Here is a 17726-nt window from a genome sequence, read left to right on the forward strand (position 1 = left end):
ATGGCACCAAACTCTAAAAAGACTGCAGCTGGCAAATCCATGTCTTTATGATATAGGAGTCCGTGAAATTTCGGGGATCCTCAACAAGCGTTTTCGCCCAGGTGAATTTTCAATTATGTCAACATGTATTGTCTCTTAAGGTTCGGGGCCTCACAATTTAATGTGAGGTTAGAAATTTGTTGTTAGAGCGTGGGTATAACCCCCTGTTTATGTATGTAGACCGAAATGTTCTTGCGCTTCCGAAGTGAAAAAGTCATTTTCTGTTTATGTAAACACCTTCGAAACGAAAATCTATGCGACCGACAAGCCATACGAAATAACACGTAAACGTACACTTTTCTATGTAAATTTGGGTTTATGTATTTCGAAAGGAATGTATTTTGTAGAAGGAGAATGTCAAAATCACTCACTTGCTTTGTGGCTGTCGAGTAGAACGTAAACTCGCGAATGACATCGGTGTATTAAAACAAATTTATGCAACACAAAATAAATATTTTATAGACACGTTTTAAAGGCGCTTTCATTCATTATTTTGAAGAAATCAATTAAATAAAATAATTCAAAATACCGACACATTTTATTCTCTCAAAGATTATGTTTTTATTTCTCATTTGGCTCTCATTTATGGAACATAGTTGTACAAATGTACATTCAAATTAGTAGTATTTCGTATAGGATACGTAACGGCAGTCGCATGATAGTTTGCGAAATACATGAACGCCTTTTTAGGCGGAAGTGAGTGACTGATTTTCTTTCGAACAGGTTTTCGTGCGACATACATGAACAGGCTGTAAATTTCAGACGCAAACTCCCAGATCGTTGTTGCCCCAATGAGGAGGTTAGGGATAATCTAGAAAATAAGCTGCCTTTTTAAGTGGAAAAATAGTAGGTCTAGTTAATGTATCACATGTCAAGTGGGTCCTTAGAGTTTCTAAGGATTCTGACATTGAGAGTCTTTATAACCTAAAGAAACATTACCATATAAATATCTTTATAACCATGGTATAAGTAAAGAGGTAGATTTAAATGAAAAAAATCTATAGAACCCCTGTTTTTCTTGAATTCCTAAAACTTCAAAATAAAAGCAACAAGTGGGTTTGTTTACAATGTATTTTTTGAGCATATTATAAAAAACGCGAAAAATGAATGAAGAGTTAAGATTTCTCCACATAATCGAGTTGTTAATATGATAAACTGATTGTTTCAATGCAAATCTCACCAATTTCTTCCATACAAATGGTCTAAAAACAATTTTAAAAATCATTGAATTCGATTGTTTTTAAAATTATTTGGCACATTATTCAAACACCACACACACATGCACAGTTTGTTTATATTGTTTTGAAGTTTTAGGCATACTCGAATGAAAAAAATTTAAATTGACATAAAGCTTTGGCTAACCTTTCTTATTAAACCATGTTTATAACAAAAGATAAAGGTCGGGAAATAATTCAGTGCTTTAACTGTCAACGTTGTGGTCATGTTTTAAAGAATTGCACGATGCCTTGTCGTTGCGTCATTTGGTATATAGAGTATTTTTGTAAAAAAAACTCTGTATTTTTTTAAATAGCAAAAATATTTTTGAAAGCAAATCGCGTCTGCAAAATGTCAACTGTGAAAATATTTTTAAAAAAAAGAGTGAAAAGTGACTGGTCGTTGTAAAAAATCACCTAGTGCCGAACAAATTTGTTTTAATAGTTTGAAACCAGACTTAATCTCTTTGACGCAAAAACGTAAATATTGAAAGTTTCCTTGTGCGTAGCTGTGAATAGAGAGAACCGCCTAGTAGTAGCAACATTTCTGACTGACCAGCACAAGAACTGCTGTGATTTTGATTTGATTTTATTTCCCATATTCAAATTTTTGTACATAGTTTGTAATTTCTTACATGATAATTTTTATACCCTCCACCATAGGATGGGGGTATATTAACTTTGTCATTCCGTTTGTAACTCCTCGAAGTAATCATTTTAGACCACACAAACTGTATACAGTTTGTCAAGTAATTGTTTTCTAACCAAGAAAATTAGCACTATTTTGGTATTAATTGATGAAAAATAGGAGATAATTGTGATAAAATTGTCGGATTTCTTGCAAAACTTAGTTGGCCGACTTATTTCAGACAAGATAGGATGTATAAATAAACAATTAACACATTAACAAAAAATAACGAAAACCTATAACTACATTTAATGCATGTTGTCAAATAAATGTTTTCGAAAAATAATGGAGGTCCCAGAATACCGCATATTTTCGATAAATACTTGAAAATCATGACCTTTTTTGAATTTTATTCTTAACAAGGATTAGCTACTAACAATTATCAACAATATTAGGCATAGAGTATCCCTACTAGTAGGGTTACCAAATGGACCAAGGGAGTACCAGGTCATACTACATGTAAACAGGGTCCTATAGGTTTTAAACCGGAATTATCTGAGAACTAAGACGTTTTATGAGTTTTCTAGTTGACGAGTATTTTCTTGAAATTGGTCACTGAGCCCTAAATGATTTTCAGAAGATAGAAAATATACACGTATGTAAGTGCATATTTTCTGACGCATAGAAAACAGGGTTAACAACGTTTTCTTTGTTATTCTTGCTTACAGGGTTGCCATGGATCCATGTTACACACATTTTTTAATTGCCACAGAACCAACATTTTTTAAGTACATATTTGGTTTTTTGGATATTGGGCATGGGCTTCTAAAATACTGAGGTGTTATTATTGGTGAAATTGAAAACCCAATATTTTTGACACTCACTGTATAAGAAGTCATAATATCTAAAGTATAGGAACCCTGAAAAATGTCTTGCAAGTAGAGTGGGGAAAAATGCAGATAATTTGCACCGAAAATTTAGTTAAATCTTTGCCAGAAAGGCTAAAAGCTGTAAAGGATAACAAAGGATGTCATACCAAGCGCTAATACCCTAAGAAATCCTTTTTGTTTCATAAAACTTTTAGAGTCGATCCTTTTCACTGTGAGGTAAAAATCGATGTTGTTTAACAATTTTTATTTTTTATCTAAATTTACCAGAATGTCGTTAACATTATTTTATTATAATTAAGTTAATACTATGTTTACATTTACGAAATCCACAAGATTTCATCTGTCAATTCCTTTGTGTATACTTCAAATGAAAACTCATCTGAAATCGATTGTATTTCATTTGACGTTTGACCAATGGAATTGACAGTTGAAATTGAGTGGATTTCGTAAATGTAAACATAGTATAAGACCCTAATGTAAAAATAGCTTTGTTCCTTTACTTTTTTAATGGTAAGAGTGGTAAAAGAGAAAAGTGTCGAAATTGCTCAAAATTGCTCTCTCATGAACATTTTTACCAGAAAAGTAAACGAACGGAAAAATGGTAGATGTGGCAGCAATGTCAAAAAGAAACATACAAAAAATCAATTTTCGTATTTTATTTCACAGTTTTTAATTTAGTTTTGTCAACGTTCGACTTTTTCTTCTGTTTTTCGTCCATTTTCTTCTTCATTGTGAAATAATCGTGAAACAAAAGTCGAAAAATCAGTTCTGCCATTTTTTACGTGCAGAAATGTGTCTGGTAGCCTGTGGTAGAAGAGAAAACCATTTTCGCTCTCTCTCCTCTCTTAAAAATTGCTTCCAGTTTTGCCACTTTTCGGGGTTAAGGAACGCTTTGCAGATTAAAAATGGTAACAAATGGTAAAAATCGTAACCTCAGGTAAATAAAGGAACACAACTAATATAAAAAATAATGAAAACGCTATCATTAGTTAACTCTTAGCAATCGCAGTTTTAATGAAAGAAATTGAAGTGGATACTTTTGACTGTGATTCAATGTATGTATTTTAGGAGGATATTAAAGTTATTCACTGCCCTGGCATTTAATAGCAATTCCAAAATAATTGCAGCCGCACTATCGAACAATAAATTGGAATATCTGAGCGTATTTTTCTATATTTTTTGATATTTGAACCATTTTTGTAACACAATTGGGACCAATTTGCAGCTTGGGAGGTCTTCTTTAAAACTTATCTTTTAGTGGAATATCGCCCCCCCCCCCCCCCCCCATTTTATTAAAATACCCTCGAACAAAGTTTGGACACGCGGCATTACAAATAAAATCGAAAATGTGGAAAATTGGGATGGATTTGCGACTATTGCGATATGTCCGTTATTTGACCACCTTCTTTCCATAATTATAAAGGCAGATTTTCTGTTTAAATTATTGTTAAAATCACATGTTTTTCGTACTTTTTTATCTTGAAGATAATTGGTAATACTTTTTATCACATATGTATGTATATACATAGCTTGCAAAAAAATCATTCTAAAATAAATTAAAGATATTAGGTCTCTCTGGATGCTTTCCAGCAACAATTTTCTGGGAGAGTAAGGAGTTATTATTCCCTTTTGCAAGAAAAATGTAATGAAAAAAACTAGCAAGTGTAGGGGCCAATACGTTTAGACATATTGGCCTAAGAGGTTGGCAACATATTTTTTTTTATTACCCCATACACCTAAATGAAAGCATTAAGACAATATGTAAAAACATACGCGTTTGCCGTTGCGTTCATTTAGACACATTGAACTAGATCCGCGTTTTGTATGAAGTGGTTGAAACAGCTTACATTTTTTTCGTTCTTTTACTGAACTATAAAGAACGACTTTGTGTTATCTAGTTCAGTCGTTATTTCAGGTGAGTCGTTCAATTGAACTAGTTCGTGAGGGAACTAGAGATTTCTGCTGAATCAAGCGTAAAATCATCAAACAAGACAACATCGTTGGTGGACATATCAAATCCCGCCAACACTCCTGAGTCATTACCATTTTTACGGCGGTAAAGATGCAAATATCGTAAATTCTGCTAATATTTCGATGCCAGATAACTCTTAAAGTCCGTAGGTCAAGTAAAAAGGCTAAATCTCCTAAACCGAATAATAATGCTGCATTAGATGATGCAACCAGTGATGGTGGCAGTTCAGTCGCATCTGAGACTCAGCGAAAATCAACCACTAAACGCCCTTTATCTGGCGAAAATGACTACGAAGTACGAAAAATGGAAGCAACTATAAGACAACAAGCTGCAACCAATTCTCGTTTGGAGAAGGACAACCTGGCCGACGTCAAAGACGCTCTCATACAACAAGGCATTTTGCCTACTACTAATGCCCCTACCAGCAGGGTATCTAATTTGACTGCCGAGGTAGCCGATAACCTCAGTATGGCGAAGGATGAGATGGAAGTCGCACCACCGGCGACCGAGATGAAGAAAAAGGAAGCTTTTGGACGCAACATGCCCAAACTGATATATGTGCTGAAAGAAAACAACACTTCTAAAAGTCAACCAACAACCCAGATGGATACTACGGCGTTAAATGCTGATCAATCAACATCACAGACGATTGTCAAAAATAATGGAAATTCTGCTTCTGTTCCTAAACCACAAGCTACCCCAAAAAATTCAAATGGTAAAGCTATGCCTGCTATCACCGTCTACGAGGTGGGTGCCTGCGAGCTGTCTGGTATCCTAAATCCACATTTTCGTACAGGTGATTTCTCCATATCCCTTGTCCGTGAATCCGTTCAGTCCATAAAGCCAATTGCCCTCAATGTCTTTGAAAAAATTAAAGAAATCCTGACCGATCGTGGGTATAAGTATCATACTCATACCCCCAAGGAACTCCGACCGCACATGCTGGTTATCGAGAACCTTGGTGACGATCATCCTTTGTATATAATTTCCTTGAGAAACACTCGAGTTTAAAGATTGAAATTGTTGGCCTCACCAACACCTCCCCTAGGCTATGGAGACTGTAATGTCACAATCAGAAAGGACCGTGGTCGTGAAATCATATAATGCGTTTTGGTCATGCACCTAATTGTAATATGCCATTCCGCTGCGTGCGTTGCCTTAAAAATCATGCACCCTATGCATGCCCTGTACCTCCAAAAGGCCAGCAACTTAGGATCGAATATAACGATCCTGTTTCTAGCGAGGTAGTTAGCAAAATGGCAAAGCCACCGGCTTGCACAGACTGTGGCAAAGTTGGCCATCCTGCCGGTGCACGTGTCAAATATTCGAGCTGGCACGTCTTATGCTGCAGCATCGTGTTCCCACTTTAACCAAATCCCACCCCTAATCTCATATCCAACCTGATCCCAAGTCCCACATCCAACCCAGCCCAATGCCCCACATCGAACTCCACCCAAAGTCCCACATCCAGCCCCATCCCAAGTTCCTCATCCCCTAACCAGGTTGGAAACGGTTCCCGTAGAAATACAAACCCTTCCCATGAGGTTGGTTTTGCCTTCGCCCACAGGAAACATTACAGGTCCAGAATATTAATCCGATCTTGAGTCTGTGCAATTATTGCGAATTTCTCATAGGAGCTGATCTAAATGCGAAGCAACCGGCGTAGGAAGGTACCACGCGAAACACTAGTGGAGGTGTTCTGAACGGACTGCTACAGAATTGTCCCGATTTTGTCGCGGTTCGTTCGGACATAGCTACTAGGCCAAATGACAACTCTGGGTTTTTCCTCGATCTATTTCTCCGCACACCAGGGGACTCCCTCTGGCTGGCGACAGAGATACTTCTACAGCGTTTGATTTTGAGTTCGATCACAGTGGGGTCCAAATTCAAATGTGGATACATACCTCAATTTTGATCGAATGAACATTAAATTAAAGACGGTGTAGACGTATGTACATTGCCAATATATCGAAATGTTGCTGTTTTAGAAGTGGACAGATGTGTTGATGATATGTCGGAAGTTTTTGGACATACCATTGACGCTTCTGGTCCAAAACAGGGGATAAGAGATCAGACTCTTGGCGAACTGCACCAAGAATCTTAAGATTTATTCGAGAGCGCAGCAGACTATGTCGGACACTCAGCAGGTCTGGTAATCCAGATGGATATCCTGCCCTTGCGGCGGATATACGAAATCTGGACCAGATAAATGATGACTCTATCCGCATCTTCAAAAGAGATAGGCTAAAAAGTCACATTACCGTTTCTGGGGGGAGTATTCTGACTGAGGACTGACATAAGGCCGAAGAAATTGCGGATTATGTGCAGGGTAGATCGTTCTCTGATGGTCGATCGATCGACAACTTCTCAGGAGGTCCGACTAACCGGGTCCCTGGGGAGTTGGATTCTTTCCGCAGCACTATTGAAAGGGCGGCGGGGATCAACGATCGTTCCCCTATGGCTACGTTTTCCACAGCATATGCGCCAACGGAGCTGTCGTGGATGATGTCTCGCGCTGGAAAGAGGTTGGATTCCTGCGTAGCAATGATGTGGCCTGGGCAGTAGCTCGGAGGCCAGCTCGCAATTCGTCAGGGCTCGATAGGATACCTGACGTGGCACTCAAAAAGGCAGGCGATGTATTGTTTGGCTTTTCAACAATACTATTTAACCACTGCCTCAATCTGGGCTACTTTCCCAAAGGCAGTGCTGGTCCCTATATACAAAAGGGGTTGCCCTCCGGACCAATGTAGCAGCTACATGCCTATTTCCCCGTTATCTGCCTTTGGGAAATTATTTAAATCCTTCATTCTGGATAGGATCCGTAAAATCGTGCAGGATAAAAGGATGTTGAAAGATAACCAATTTGGTTTCAGGGCTGGTCTTTCAACGGTCCATGCGCTAACAGCCTTTTCACACTTTGTTGTATCGGGTCTCAACAGTAGACGTGGAACTATTGCTGTAGGCCTAGATTTCTCTACAAACTGCAACAGTTTGGGTTTGATTTCCAAACACGCAGTTTCGTAGCAGGCAGGAGTTTTAGAGTTAAAATTGGCCAGCCACTATCCAGTCGTAGACCCATTTTGACTGGTGTGCCCCTGGGTTTCCTCTTGGCCCGATGCTATACAATATTTTCGTCAGCGACATGCCATTTCCTCAACAGGAGTGGTTGGCATTGTCGTATGCTGATGATGTACTTGTCTCGATGTTGGGCCCTAGAGTACGAACAATTGAGGCAGAATTAAATGATTATCTCGCCATCCTCGACAGGTATTTTACCTTGTGGGGACTTAGGCTCAATGGCGATAAATGTACAGCAATATTGACTAAGGGGAAAAATTAATATATATTCCCTAATTTTTGGTACTACATACCAATTATACAAATTGAAAGTGATGCCGCCAAAATTTTTCGCAAGGCTTTATGCCCCGTTGTTAAGCGTTTAACGTGCTCATTAGTGATGCAGGGTCGCAACAAGGGTAAGAAGCTACTGCATTAGGATGCATTCATTTAATTCATTCACTTATTGACTGTTGATACCCCATTGCAGATCCACATCGACCCCTTTGAAGATTCCACACGTATCGGTCGTGCGGTTACTGTCCGTGTTCAATCACTCCTCTCCGCCATGTCAAACGAGCTATCTGATTTTTGTGACCTGTCGCCCGTTGAATTTTCGTCAGAAACATTAAGATCATCATAATCTTACCGATAAATTCTTCGTTTTTCAATATTATATGGATATAGCTCTTTATATGTTATCCTTTCTAAATAAATGAATGATTAAATAAATAAGTAATGGTTTTCGAGGTGAGACATAAGCCGTTCAACCAAATCTCTAGACTTTCGGCAGATATGTATTTACATATCTGACAAATATGTATTTACGTCAGGCATAAGTATATAAGCAAATGTGGTTTTGGTTTTTCATGCCATACTGTAGGAATGTTGGGTTGCATTTGACAGGCTAAATTACATAAAATGCCAGGGGTGCGGGTGTTAACTTAAAAATGAGGTTACCTTTTTTTATTCTACCATGAACTTTTTCATAGCACATTGAATACGGGCTGCTACATATGTATGTACGTATTTATATACAGTGAATCACAAAATGGTTAAACAACATCGATTTCTACCTCACAGTGAAAAGTATGCACTCTAAAAGTGAATCACAAAATGGTTAAACAACATCGATTTCTACCTCACAGTGAAAAGTATGCACTCTAAAAGTTTCATGAAACAAAAAGGATTTTTTAAGGTTTCAGCCCTTGGTATGACATCCTTTGTTATCCTTTACAGCTTTTAGCCTTTTTGGCAAAGATTTAACTAAGTTTTCGGGGCAAGATATCGGAATTTTTCCCCATTCTTCTTGCAAGGCATACTTCAGGTTTCCTGTACTTTAGACGTTACGATTTTTTATATTTGTCTCCAAAATACTCCATAAATAATCTATAGGATTCAAACACCTCCCCGATCCCCGGATTTGAATCCTATAGATATATTATGGAGTATTTTGGAGAGCCTCCCCAGTTTGAATGCTTAGCGTTTAGATCCATTCCTATTATAGTCGTTTAATTCATCTAGGGTTGCTTTTAAAAGCATTTCTTTTGGGTTCAAATAAAGAGTTACCAAGATTATTTTTTCACCACCGATTTTATAAAGTTTCACTAATGTGGATTCAATGTTATATAGATTTGCATCAATGCGTTCGGTTTTATATTTGTCCTTATTTTTATACCCTCCGCCATATGGAGGGTATAATTAAATTTGTCATTCCGTTTGTAACACATCGAAATATTCGTCGGAGACCCTATAAAGTATATATATTATTGATCAGCATAAAATTCTATGTCGATTTGACCATGTCCGTCCGTCTGTTGAAATCAAGATACAGCTCGAAATTTTAAAGATAGGGAGTCAAAATTTGGTGCAAAAGTTTTTATTACTTGCAGTATGGGTGGTATTGAAAATGGGATATATCGGTCAACGTTTTGATATAGCCCCCATAGAACGGTACCTTCCGATTTTCGGTATTTTTAAGGTTTTAGCTTCATTATCCTACCAAAATGGCTGAAATTTGGTACGTAGTCTTCTTCATGGGTATAAAACTTTCCCCCAGAACTTTGTCGGTATCGGTCCATGCCTTCATATAGCCCCCATAGAACGGTACCTCCCGATTTTCGGTATTTTGAACGTTGTGGCCTCAATATTCCACCGAAATGGCTGAAATTTGGTATTTATACTTCGTTGGGGTACTCAAACTTCCCCTTTAAATTTGTCGGTATAGGTCCACGCCTTCATATAGCCCCCATGGAAAGGCACATCCCAATTTTTCGTATTTTGAAGGTTGTGTCTTCAATATTCCACCAAAATGGCTGAAATTTGGTATTTAGTCTTCAATGTGATAAAAAACTGTTCGCCGGAAATATGTCTGTACAGATTCACGCTTTCATATTGCTGCCCCATTTCTGACTAAAATTCGTCGGTATTGGTCCACGTTTCGATATAGCCCGCATAGAACGGTACCTCCCGATTTTCGTAATACTGAAGATTGTGACGTCAAAATCCAACCGAAATGACTGAAATTCGTTATTTCGTCTTCCAAGAGTTATAAAATATTCCAGAAGAGTATTATCAGTATAGGTCCACGTCTTCCTATATCCCCATAGAAGCGTACATCTTGATTTTCGGTATTTTTTAAGTTTTTGCCACATTCTTTTTTATATTGAGCTTTGTGCAGAAATTTGAAAAGTTTAACAGATTTGATTTTTAAAACAGTTTTAATGATTTGTTGACATCCTTAACGAATATTCACACTTTGTCAACAAGAAGGAAGAGTAAAATTTGGATTCAGAATTTCGTGAACTAAAGCTTTTGGATTCTGAGGAAATGTTTGAGAATAATGAAACAGATTTCTTTCGCATTTGTAATATTTGATTTGAAACGTGTTGATGGTTCATATATATATATGTATGTATATGTATATGTATATTTCCAATAAGACCAAAACGTTTAAAGACGATAATGGTAGTTATTACCACATTCGTCAGCAAATGGTAAACGTGTTTTCATCCAAGTAAATCTTCACAAAACGAAATATGTATCGAAATTCTCTTCATAAGGATTCACTGTTGGGTATAATTAACAAAACAAATTGTTTGACACATTGATTAAACACGTCATGTTAAGAATGTTAACTCAAATATTTATTTACAAAATCGTTTAATTAATCATTTAATTTAATACTGATTTGAAGTAAAAACATGTTTACTAACTTCAATAATCAATTTATGTTTATTTTAATAAAAAAATATATTTAAATATAACTAAATGTTCCCATTTTAATTTTTGACGATTTTATAAAATAGATTTGACAGCAGCCTGGTTGTTGTATGCAGCATCCCCTTCGTTGTTGGAGGGTTGTTTGTCGGCAACGACGTCACCAACTGCACCACCACCGCCAACGTCAACCATACCGACGGCAAATGAAGAAAATCAAATGCCGACGGCGGAACACAAAACCACTTCTTCTTCTTTAGTGGCCAAAGTGTGAAACACTAAGTTTGAATTTTATCTCTTAATTCAATTTCCATTTTGCCAAGGGCCATATTTATTAGGAAAGACATCTTACAAACTAACAGAAACGTCTTAACTGTACTAATTTAAACAATATATTATTGCTACTTCGCAATCAACTACATACACACATTTGTAGCTGTGGTTTGGCCACTAGCAGCTATTAATCATGAACAAATAAAGTGAATTCAGTTTAGGAATGCCCAAAAAAAATCATACAAAAAAGGGCGCAATTAAAAATGATTGTAACTAAAAACTATAACTTAAAACTACTTATAAATACTGTATACAATATGTACAATTTTATTTATTGGCTGTTGTTGTAGACAATGTTCTCTACATTTAAGGTGTTGTATCGCCTATGGTAGAAGCGTAGTTTCCCGTAGGCGTACAACAGCCCTTCATTATTAAGTTAAAGTTAAATCCCCTGGAGGTAGATGCCTGTATTCACGTAAACCACCTGCATCTCAGTGAGGCCTCGACGACCCCATTATCAAGACCGCCAGATCTGCCAAGAAATTCCAGGGCCCCTGAAATAAGGAACCTGTCTAACCTTTCCACATTTGCCGTATTGGAATGACGCATAATAGAACCATCCTGATTAAATATCAGTCCACGCATTCCATAACGAGAAGCTAGAACCTTTCTTTCCCGTTTTCTAAGCCTCTCCATCTGGTGTGACGAGATGTCAAACCTGACAGGAAAGGCGTAGGAAATGACTGGTCTAATGATTTGCCGATAGATCAGCACTTTAACCTCGGGTGAAAGTCCACCCCGCATTTTCATCAGTCCCTGGTAACTGAAAAATATTTGTTTCGCTCGGGACAAAATGAAGTCAACATGCCTGCTGAAGTAAAATTTCTGATGAAAAATTACCCCCAGGTACTTCATTCTGTCCCTCACCTCAACAATATTTAGTCCAATTTGAATTGTTAGGCTGTAATTCCTAAAATTGGGCCACACAAATTGGGGTTTCCCCTAATTAAAATTGCGGAGCATTTTTCTCCATTTTATCTCTTATTGGCCACTAACACTTTTATTCTTATTTTAATTTTTTTCACTTTCCCATGTATGTCTTCACTCGACCACGGCACAACACAGAAATGACGTGAATAGTGACGATTTGTATGCGGTTAGCTGTAAAGCAAACCCGTTCGTGGGTATTGATTTGGTTACGAAGTTTTTCGGCAAATCACACACACGCGACCCGAACGCAAAGTAAGAGAGCAAATGTTTTGATTTTTTTACTTCAGTCTTGTACTGAATTTCATGCAAGCAGGTTGATGCCGCTTTATTTGTTTATTTTTGGGTACACGGAAAAGATTTTGCAGTTGTACAGCAAATATGTGGAGGGAAGAATTTGAAAATGATTTTTGTTTTGTATTAATATTTTTAATGACGCAGAATGCCTCGTCTGCAATGCAACAATAAAAAATGTATGTATGCTTAGAAAGTCTTAAAAAATCATTTTTATATACAATTTGTTTTTTTTTTCTCAAAAAAATTAACATATGAAGAAAAATACTTTTCAAATTATGAAGTTATTTATATTATTTTTAATTTAAGTCATACAAAGCGAACGCGCCAACAATATATTTTTCATTTCACACTCAATATGAAAATCATCAACCTGTTCTGTCAGTGTAATTTTACCCACACATAAACAATTTAAGCGCTCGCTCTTCCTGGTCGGCTATGCTGTAAAGCGGTGGTGCTCAAAATATTTTGTGCATTAGTCTCTCTGAGCGAGTCTTTAATCTGCTAAACCACGACAGATGAGAATAAAGAGAACATATGTTGTTGTAGTCACGTTAACGTATATGGGTGATCTTGGCTGCTGTAAAGAGTGAGAACCGCATAGTGGTCAAATACTATTATTTTGGCAGGCTGTGCACAAACCCCTGTGACGAGTGGTGGTTGTTACAAACAACCAATAAACGCCGCTGGTGGGAATAAACAAACCCGCCAGCACCCCGTAGTCAGTATCAATAGATTTTCACGGCGACGAGGAAGTGAGATCGGGTTAATCTACTACAATGGTAGATAATATTGAAGGTGTTAATACGATGCCGGCTTCAACAATGTTTTTGGTGGTATATCCGCAAGTGGTGTTAATACCATAGATATGGGGAGTGATGTTGCTAGTATTGCCGATAATGAAGGCTCATTGGCGCAATACTCCGATGATAGCAGCGACATTCAGACGGTTATTTCTGATGGTCAACGCAAAAGAAAGAGAAGTAAATCAGCCAATAAGATAATGCAGTTGGAATGTTTGGTTTTTCAACTGCAAAAGGATCTGAAAAAGAGCAGGAAGATAATCGGTCTTTATTGGCTAAGCTTGAATCAGTCATAAAGACCCAGGAAGAAGCTGCCCAAAGCTATCTTTGGCAGCCGGTCGAGAAATCTCCTGTCATCGCTAACCTGTAGAAAAAAGTGGCAATTCATGAGGGTGTTCCGCCTCTAAAAACACCTAAACCTTTTTTTGGCGTAAATAAAAAAACGAGTTCTGCTGTCACATTGCCGGTGGCAGCAAGCAGTGAGTCAACCGCAAAATGTAGATTGGGCTACCGGTGTAGCCGAAAATATCAATATGGTGAATAACGTCGCAATGCCAGCGACTGGGATAGAGAAAGCACATGTGGCTAAAGGTGCGAAGTCGAAAAATATACAAAATCCCTTTGTAGCTGAGTCGAAGATGATTGCTGAAGCAAAGAATGCTGGTGGTGTTGAGATGGGTACTGTTCCTGAGACCTCAACTGTCGGTGCTCAATCTGCAGGTGTGATGGCACCAAACCCTAAAAAGACTGCAGCTGGCAAATCCATGCCTTTATAATATAAAAGTCCGTGAAATGTCGGGGATCCTCAACAAGCGTTTTCGCCCAGGTGAGTTTTCAATTACCTACTTATATCAACGTGTATTGTCTCTTAAGGTTCGGGGACTCACAATTTAATGTGAGGTTAGAAATTTGTTGTTAGAGCGTGGGTTTAACCCCCTGTTTATGTATGTAGACCGAAAGGTTTCTTGCGCTTCCGAAGTGAAAAAAGTCATTTTCTGTATATGTAAACATCTTCGAAACGAAAATCTTTGCGACCGACAAGCCATACGAAATAACACGTAAACGTACACTTTTCTATGTAAATTTGGGTTTATGTATTTCGAAAGGAATGTCTTTTGTCAAAATCACTCACTTGCTTTGTGACTGTCGAGTAGAACGTAATCTCGCGAATAACACCGAAAAATATTAAAACAAATTTATGCAACACATTCTTGAAACAAAGTAAATATTTTATAGACACGTTTTAAAGGCGCCTTCATTCATTATTTTGAAGAAATCAATTAAATAAAATAATTCAAAATACCGACACATTTTATTTTCTCAAACAAAACAAATCACACATATTCCAATGTTAGTATGTATATGTAGATTATGTTTTTATTTCTCATTTGGCTCTCATTTATGGAACATAGTTGTACATTCAAATTAGTAGTATTTCGTACAGGATACGTAACGGCAGTCGCACGATAGTTTGCGAAATACATGAACGCCTTTTTAGACGGAAGTGAGTGACAGATTTCCTTTCGAACAGGTTTTCGTGCGACATACATGAACAGGCTGTAAATTTCAGACGCAAACTCCCAGATCGTTGTTGCCCCATATGCTTATCATTAATAGGCTTCCTAAAGATTTTCCCAATGAGGAGGTTAAGGATTATCTAGAAAATAAGCTGCGGTTTTAAGTGGAAAAATAGTAGGTCTAGTTAATGTATCACATGTCAAGTGGGTCCTTAGAGTTTCTAAGGATAAAGATTGAGAGTCTTTATAACCTAAAGAAATATTATCATATAAATATGTTTATAACAAAAGAAATTGAAATTGACAGTTGAAATTGAGTGGATTTCGTAAATGTAAACATAGTATAAGACCCTAATGTAAAAATAGCTTTGTTCCTTTACTTTTCTAATGGTAATAGTGGTTAAAGAGAAAAGTGTCAAAATTGCTCAAAATTGCTCTCTCATGAACGTTTTTACCAGAAAAGTGAAGGAACGGAAAAATGGTAGATGTGGCAGCAATGTCAAAAAGAAAAATAAAAAAATCAATTTTCGTCTTTTGTTTCACAGTTTTTAATTTAGTTTTGTCAGCGTTCGCTTTTTTCTGTTTTTCGTCCATTTTCTTCTTCATTGTGAAATAATCGTCAAACAAAAATCGAAAAATCAGTTCTGCCATTTTTTACCTGCAGAAATTTATCTGGTAGCCTGTGGTAGAAGAGAAAGCCATTATCGCTCCCTCTCCTCTCTCACTCTCTTAAAAATTGCTTCCAGTTTTGCCACTTTTCGGGGTTAAGGGATGCTTTGCAGGTTAAAAATGGTAATAAATGGTAAAAATGGTAACCTCAGGTAAATAAAGGAACACAGCTAATATAAAAAATAATGAAATCGCTAACATTAGTTAACTCTTAGCAATCACAGTTTTAATGATAGAAATTGAAGTGGATACTTTTGACTGTGATTCAATGTATGTATTTTAGGAGGATATTAAAGTTATTCGCTGCCCTGGCATTTAATAGCAATTCCAAAATAATTGCAGCCGCACTATCGAACAATAAATTGGAATATCTGAGCGTATTTTTTTCTATATTTTTTGATATTTGAACCATTTTTGTAACACAATTGGGACCAATTTGCAGCTTGGGAGATCTTCTTTAAAACGTATCTTTTAGTGGGATATCGCCCCCAATTTTATTAAAATACCCTCGAACAAAGCTTGGACACACATCATTACAAATAAAAGCGAAAATGTGGAAAATTGGGATGGATTTGCGACTATTGTGATATGTCCGTTATTTGACCACCTTCTTTCCATAATTATAAAGGAAGATTTTCTAAGAAAAAAATTGTGTATACCCCCCCGCAGCAGTTTTAAAGTCTGGGTACATAAGCTGCCTCGCCTGGTTGCCTGCTTTTTTGTTTCATTTCTGACATAACAAACATAAAACAATAACAGCCTGTTTCACTATGTCGAACGAAAAAAAAAACAAAAAAAACTCGTGTATGATTTTTAAATTTTGTAGTTGTTTTAAAGCAAACACAAAGTCAGTATTGCCATGAAAACCAAAGTTTAGGTGTTTTTCGTTCGCAATCATTTTCTTTCGACATAGTGAAACAGGCCCTAAAGAATAAAAAGGGCAACCTAGTTCGAAATTGGCTCGGCCTTGTTTATTCATTTATTTTATGTTATGTCAAAAATGCTCCCAGGCCTTTTTGCTAATTCCGACCTTTGACTATTATGTAACCATTTATGGGCCATTAATATATGTGTTCTTTTACTATCTGATGGATTTGAAAACGCAAAATAAACTAATTTGGAGACATTAAAAATATTATTTTTACATAGAAAGTTAATGCAAAGAAGCTCCTCCCTGAAATTCAATCATCACTTTCAACTTTAAGTTATCCGGAACGCTATAAATATGTTCGGTAAATCCAAACTATAACAAAAGAAGACTTATAATAATGGGGGTTAGTGTGTAATATTTTCTTTTAAATAACTTATGAATAAAGGGAAACAATTTTATTTAAAATTCAGAAATGTTTAATTTAATTCTTTGGAAGAAAAGGGAGAACATAAAATTCTGTTTAAATTATTGTTAAAATCACATGTTTTTCGTACTTTTTTATCTTGAAGATAATTGGTAATACTTTTTATCACATACATATGTATGTATATACATAGCTTGTAAAAAAATCATTCTAAAATAAATTAAAGATATTAGGTCTCTCTGGATGCTTTCCAGCAACAATTTTCTGGGAGAGTAAGGAGTTATTATTCCCTTTTGCAAGAAAAATGTAATGAAAAAAACTAGCAAGTGTAGGGGCCAATACGTTTAGACATATTGGCCTAAGAGGTTGGCAACATATTTTTTTTTTTTTTATTACCCCATACACCTAAATGAAAGCATTAAGACAATATGTAAAAACATACGCGTTTGCCGTTGCGTTCATTTTGACACATTGAACTAGATCCGCGTTTTTTATGAAGTGGTTGAAACAGCTTAAATTTTTTTCTTCCATTACTGAACTATAAAGAACGACTTTGTGTTATCTAGTTCAGTCGTTATTTCAGGAGAGTCGTTCAATTGAACTAGTTCGTGAGCGAACTAGAGATTTCTGCTGAATCAACGTAAAATCATCAAACAAGACAAGACAACATCAAATCCCGCCAACACTCCTGAGCCATTGCCGGTTTTTTACGGCGGTAAAGATGCAAATATCGTAAATTCTGCTAATATTTCGATGCCAGATAACTCTTAAAGTCCGTAGGTCAAGTAAAAACGCTAATCTACCTAAACCGAATAAAAATGCTGCATTAGATGATGCAACCAGTGATGGTGGCAGTTCAGTCGCATCTG

At 36.7% G+C, this 17726-nt stretch overlaps 1 protein-coding gene across 8 annotated transcripts in view; it reads right to left on the bottom strand.

The window, feature by feature from the left end:
• The window catches only part of LOC141394146 (uncharacterized), a 143159-nt gene that overhangs the window by 115581 nt on the left and 9852 nt on the right, over positions 1 to 17726 (bottom strand). The window lies entirely within an intron of this gene.

Source organism: Musca autumnalis, unplaced genomic scaffold (genome assembly GCF_047663935.1).
Source record: "Musca autumnalis isolate F117 unplaced genomic scaffold, ASM4766393v1 scaffold_2, whole genome shotgun sequence".
In the NCBI taxonomy this organism is placed as follows: Eukaryota; Metazoa; Arthropoda; class Insecta; order Diptera; family Muscidae; genus Musca; species Musca autumnalis.